Consider the following 7,404-nt stretch of genomic DNA (forward strand, 5'->3'; position numbering starts at 1 on the left):
AGTCAAGAGGAAATGGGCGTAATGGTTTGAAAGTGTAAAACAATTTATTAAAATGTGTAAGCTACAGTCTACAGAGTCAGAAGTAGAAGACCTGAACAAGTTACATTTCCCAACAAGTCTGCATAAATAAGTTTGCATACGGAATTCAAAATCTCCCAACTTTTGCCAATAGTTAGTGGTGGAGCGAGGAATTTATCTTTGAGGGGCCATATATAAAATTTTTTTGTGTATGAAATTTAAAATAGTAATGTACAATACTTCATAACTCAATATGTGCTATAAACAACAACTAAATACATGTTAATATAGTAGTATATACCGTATACTTTAATTAAACTAATCAAGTACATTTATAAATTATAATGCCAATACGATATATAGTATATTGATTATCATAATAACAAATAATATATTATAAGGAAAATAAAAAAGAAAGCAAATGAAAAGTAAAGTAACACAGGAGCACTGTACAGGGGTTAGGGGTCTATAGAAGCTTCAAGCTTATCTTTCATTTTTTCTTGTCTAGTCTAGTCATACAAAACTTTTGCAGCAACAGTGGGAAAAAGGAAAGAACTGAAAAGAAAAACAAAAGGGCAAATGCCAACACAGAGAGAGAAAGAGAGGGAGAGTCAACTGTGAGAGCACTGTGAGCAAAATTTTTTGCAATTGTGTGGGGGACTTGGTGGTATGACAATTCAACAAAGTTGCTGACCTTTCAATTTTTCTTTTGTTGTGGTATAAGTAAGCCCTAGATGTGTTGGGATGAAATTAGATTTTCTTTTTTTCACTTTAATTTGTTGAGGTAGTTGTTAAAATACCTATATGTTTATTTAAAGATGCTAAATGTTTAATTATTGTAATTTTTTGACATGCATAATTTTTTGACATGCATTCTATTTAAATGAAAGTTATGTTTATTTTTAGAATTTCTTTAATACATATGTATATTATTTGGTATGGGGGGGGGGGAATGATAGGTCTTTTAAAAATTTTCAAATTATTTAGGATAATTCCAAAAAAACTTCCTTTTTTTTTTTCTTTTTTTGGTGGGGGGGGGGGGGGGGGAAGGCCCCTCTCGGTCCTCATGATGCTCCACCACTAACCCATTGTTGATTTATACATTCCTTGTTAGGATAGAAAGGTGGGATGAAAGAAAATATAAAAAAGAATCAATAAAAAAAGTAAAGAATATATAAACATTTTCTCACCTATTTTTCTCATATTTTGGGAAGATTGAAAATGGTGGGCTAGATAGAAAATTAATTCTCTCTCCTTTTTAACTTCTTTCCACTTTTCTAATCAATCCATCTTCCATTCTCTCTTTACCATTTTATTTACTCTCACTTTTCCATCCAACCAAACGAACTTTTGAATGTTTAAAAGACACCCAACAATCCCAACCCAACAACCTTGGTGTACAATGGAGGCCACGAAAATAGCTATTTATAATCATCTCCTTTGGCTTCTACCACACTGCTGAAAAGTTACAAATTTCATAGCCCAATAGACATACAATAAAATTTATGCTATCAGAAATTACTATATGGGAAATGTTAACCAATGCCCTAATTGGTTAAGGAGCTTTTTTTAGAAACATTTTATTGGGAAAATAATAAAACAATAAATGTTGTTGACAACTTTTTATATTTCCCATGAAAGCGGTGTTAAAATTTTCCTATTATAATTTATTAACAATTGCCCAAAGGGCATCTGTTAATATAACCCTTACTATATTATAGCTTCCTTCCCCCTCCTGCACTGTAATTTTATCTTCTTTCCCTTATAATGTCACCATTTGCATGTAGACATTTACTCTTCAAAGTCAAAAGATGATTTGCCTTCATTTAAAGAAGGTAATTCTACAGTCAATGTGAGTTTGGATTGCACTGAAAACAGGGGACGTATGCATTTGGTGTTTTTCCCTAGGTCCCGTGCACTGTTCACGGGACTTGCAAGTATGGAAAAATGTAAATTTTTCTTTAAACTAGGTCCCACAATACTATTCACATATTTAAAAATTATTTTGCTACAGTGTTTTCAGTAATAAGTTTTCAGTTTTTAGCAATAAGCGGTATCCAAACAGACCCTTAGTGTGCGTTTGGATAAGAATGAAAAATTAAAATTATTTCACTATTCAGTTTATTTTTGCTACTATTTATGGGCATTCAACACTTTTTGGCACTATTTATGGTCTTATTATACGATTTCAACTAACTTTTACCTTTATATACAGTACTTTCAGCAATAATTTTTTAGTTTCAGCAAAATAAGCGGTATCCAAACACACCTCAGTGTGCTAAAATATCAAACTGATTGTTGTTTACCCTACAAGTGTCAAGAGATCTAACGAATGCGTAAAATAATACGAGAAGCATTTCAAAGGACAAGTGTACAAAACCACTATGATGAAGGACTAAGGAGCCACCAAAACTATGACATAATTTTTGTAGATTCAAGCTAAAATAATACATCATCTTCGTCAACAAATCAAGTTATTTGAACCAAATCAAAATCGTTTTCAACAAAAAATGACAGAATCGACAAAACTTCAAATCATACTGTCATGGATCATATGCTATCAAAGAAAACAAGAACCATCATTATAACAACAATTGAAACATATAAGATTAGAAAAGACAAGTTGATAATTATGTAGAATATGGTGGGTTTGAAGATCAGAAAAGGCAAGTTTGAAGAAAGACTTAAAGATCCTTCAAGAAGTCTTTCTTCCTGGGTTGGTGAAGATTGCTGCAAGTGGTGGGGAGTGGGCTGTAGCAATCAAACAGGTAACATCATAAAACTCGACCTCAAAAGTCCATTTTTTTGTGATCTAATGTCTGTTGATACATCAACAGTATGTTTGGGTGGTGTTTTATCTCCTTCTTTGCTTTATTTAAAATATCTAAATCACTTGGACCGAAGCAACAATAAATTTCAAGGAATTTCTATCCCAAATTTCATTGGTTCTCTCAATAAGTCGAGTTATCTTAATCTCTCCTATGCATCCTTTGCTGGAATGATCCCTTCTCACCTTGGGAATCTTTCTAACTTGCTTTATTTTGATCTCTATACGTTTGCATATCCACTAACACCACCAATTTCAAATTTAAATTGGCTCTCTGGTCTCTCCTCTAAAATACCTCAGTTTGAATGGTGTGAACTTTTCCGTAGCAAAAACTGATTGGCTGCCAACTATTAATCTGCTCCCTTCTCTGTTGGAGTTGCGCTTGTCCTTTTGTCTACTTCACTATCTCCCTCAATGGTTTCCCTCTGTCAACTTTTCGTCACTTTCAAAACTTGATATCTCTGGTAATGACTTCAACCCTTCAATTCCTCAATTGGTGTTCAATATCACTTCCCTCACAGATCTCAAACTTGGCAATTGTTATCTCAAAGCCTCCATCCCTAAGATTACAAAGGGGAACCTATGCAATTTTGCAGACTTTAGATTTATCAGTTAATCATTTAAGTGGCAAAATAACAGAATTTTTCCAGGCCTATTTTGGAATGCAGTAATGGTAGCCTAGAGCATTTAAATTTGAGCTTGAACCAACTCATTGGGAATGTGCCTCATTCTTTAGGGTATATAAAACGTTTGAGAAACCTTCAACTTTACATCAACACATTCTCCAGTTCAATTCCATTATCTATACAAAATTTATCCCATTTGGAGAAACTGGACCTCAATGTCAACATGATGAATATAACCATCTCAGAATTAATTGGACAGCTTTCTGAGTTGAGACTTGAGAGTGCTGCATCTCTAAAGGAATTATTGGCAAGGTATCATGACTGAAACTTATTTCCAAAATCTTACAAAATTGTATAAGTTTTCTTTGTTATCACCTAGGAACCTTTTAGTTTCCAATGTGACACGTGACTAGATTCCTCCGTTTAGTCTACAATATGTAAGCTCAATTAATAGTTTTTTCATATCTGTTCCAGTGGGTTCAAGAAATGGACTGGATCTACTGTCCATGTAAACTGGTTTTTCGTAGTGAGGAGTTTCTTTGAAGCTGTAACGGTGTGTTTCCACTAGCTGAAATCACAAGCTAGTAAAAAATCTATGATTCATATACAAACTAGTCTCCCAATATTATTTTTATATTTTAAAAAGAGTCTATACATTTCAAGGAATTACAGAAGTTAACTAGGAATATATATATATATATATATATATATAGACACACACACATAAGCGAAATTCTGAAACAAATTGAAAGCAACTCTCACCACCATTGACACAGAAGAAATCTCCACAATCAGATTCTAAACTAGACTGCACATCAAAATATACTTCCTCTTTAGAACCTGCGTGGAATAATGGGCACCATTTTGTTAAAGACGATATATAGTTCACGAGCAAGACAAGAGGAAATGGGCATAGTGGTTGATTATGTAAACCAGTCACTAAAATGTGTAAGCTACAGAGTCACAGAAGTAGAATACTTGGACACAACTAGTTATTACAGGGCGCGTTCTATGATATCCTTTAAGAGGATAGAAAAGTGGGATGAATAAATTATAAGAAGAATAAATATAAAAAAAGGAAAGAATATATGGACATTTTCTCACATATTTTTCTCAATGCAAACAACCTGTTTGTTCTCCTTGAAACCAATTCTATTCACTCCATAAACATATAGTAATACCAATAAAAAAAACACTAAATGACTGATCAATTAGAATTCAAAATCCTATAATAAAAAAAATTAGAATTCAAAAAAGTGACATTTCACCTAAGGAAGGTCCATGATTTTTTTGGCGAATTAAGAAGAAGATCACAAAGAATGCAAAAACAATTAAATAATGTATGTGCGGAATATGAAAATAAGCTAAAACAAAATTGATAAAACAATCTAAACCGAAAATAATCACAACCACAACAGTAATTAAATGGCAAAGATTAAGGAAAGAGAGATGCAAACACAAAGATAGCACAGCGATGTGTTATCAAAGAGGAAACCAAAGTCCTCGGCGTAAAACCTCTTTGCCGCCCTCCAAACGATCAATAATCCACTATAGAATAAAATTGGGATACATGAACTATAGAAGACCCTCCAAGCCTAATCTACCAGTGTACCTAAGCCCTCCAGGCTTTTTGCTCCAACGAGGTTACGCTAAACCTTTGTCTTCTCTAGCTTACCGGATTCCGCAATTAGCCCATTGCATCAACCAATATCTATTGGTCCGTTCCTAACTGCTTCCTAAGCACCAAATAACTTTCTCACAGATATAGGTATCGTGAGATAAGAATTTGGCTAATGTACCTCTCAAGGATGTAATAATGGAGAGGATGAGAGTAGAGGAATTTGGAGAATCAAAGTATAAAGATTGTGGATGAGTCAATCTTGTTTTTCTCTAGGGTTTCTCTCTCAAAATTCTCTCTGAAAGCTCTCTACAATATGTGGGTATAAGAGTATTTATACTGATGTGTGTTTGGAATGTGAAAGGTCATGTTTGTAACAAATAGAGCTGTCTGGTGACTCGGGCTCGCGACTAGAATGAGTCGCGAGTTTAAGTTGTGAGCTAACTGCCTGGCCAGACTGGGAGTTTTGTCTTGTAGTGCTCTAGCTAGCGTGACTCTTCAACTCCCCTGCATACTTCACACGTGTTCCTCCTTTGGCGACTCGCTAGTCGCGAGGCCCTTCTTGATTACACACTCTTGAGCTTTTCTTTACACTCTCTCACACACTACCCTTACATGATTCCCATCTAAATACAGGGTTTCTAAATGCTGAATTACAAGCAAATTGGCACGGAATAAAGCCAAAAAAAAAAAAGTTGATTAAATTCAACCTTACAATCTCCCCCTTTGGCTATTCCATGACTAAAACCCTAAAACAAACTCTAGACTTAACATGTGAGTTGGGAACAGTTGAACAAAACCTACTCACACCTTACTCTAGAATCTATGTAGCTCTTGAACCATATATACAAGTATTTCCTAAAAAGAACAACACAATATGATCATTGTATGCAGAAAAATTGAAATACATATGGAGCAAGCACAATGCGATCAAGCAAAAGAGTTTAAAGCAATAAAGCATGGCTTGACCAAAAATGAACAATCACTATAAAATAGTGACCACAATGATCATTCACACAAGGAATGGACATCCGGACATGCAAGCTAATAAGCTCAATGCAAAGTATCATTTGCATGTCCAACACACAACCGATACAAAAACCAAAGTAATTGCATCAAGGATATAAAATCCAACAAGGGCACAAGAGTGATGTACTTAAAGAAATGCATAACATTAACAACAATTACTAAGCTACAAAGCATGGGTACAAAACAATATACTGAATATAAACTTATATAAACCAAAGTACCAAAAGCTTTAAGCTAAAGCACAAAAACCACCCATGAGTCAATGTATCAAAAGCTTTAACAAAAGAGTTGTGCAAACCTATATTAAAACTATCCAAATATAACAGCAAAAACCATAAATAACATAAATATGCTTAAAGTTTTTCTCCCCCTTAAAATGATGCTTCCCCTCAAGAGCTACTTCTTCTTCATCTCCATCCAAAATTCTCCCCCTTTTGAACCAGAATGGCCAAAAGGCTATTGCTGAGTAGTGAAGTTGTCAAACTTTGTTGAGAGAAGATTCATCTGTTCTTGGATAGCAGTCAGCCTGTTTGATTGTTCATTTTGGATGTCTTGAAGCTTGTTAATCTTGTCAAGGATGATCTAAAATGCATCTGGAGGTACTGCAGAAGATGATGATGCTCAGCTCCTTTTACCACGGCTTCGTGAACTTGAGGGTTGCGCTTCAGCTTCTATCTCAGTGTCCATAGGTTCTCCTTGTGTTTGATCACCCTCCTCTTCATCATCTGGAAGACAAACTCTGATCCGTGTAATGGTTAAAGCATTGATAGCTGAAGCAGTAGACATGAGACTGATGTCTTGAGGAATTTTCACACCCTTTGCTTGAAAGAGTCTCATGAGGAGACTAGGGAAAATTAGCTTTGCCTTTGAAGTGGTTCTTGTTTCATCAGCAATAATGCAGAAGATATGAGCACTAATATCAATGTAAGTGTTCTCCCGGAGCTCCATGAGGAAAATGGCTCTAGCATTATTAATGGTAGTTATCTTTTTCATCGGGTACAAATTGAACATCATGATCACGGTAAGACATCTCATATCAGCTGGAAAGGCAGTAGTGTTGAGGCATCTTCCCTTTCTAACTCCACAAATATGAGATTGGACAGTTTCTATAGAGAGTATTCTGTCCTTGTAGTGTGTGAAATCATGGTCCAATTCCTCAAAACCAAGCACCTCATCAATGTCCTCCAGATCAATGTTGAATTCATGGCCTCTTATTCAACAATTGATCTCATCCTTTCTTAAGACAGCATTGGCATAGAATTCTCTGATCAAAGGTTCACATACCC

Source organism: Quercus lobata, chromosome 3 (assembly GCF_001633185.2).
Source record: "Quercus lobata isolate SW786 chromosome 3, ValleyOak3.0 Primary Assembly, whole genome shotgun sequence".
NCBI lineage: Eukaryota > Viridiplantae > Streptophyta > Magnoliopsida > Fagales > Fagaceae > Quercus > Quercus lobata.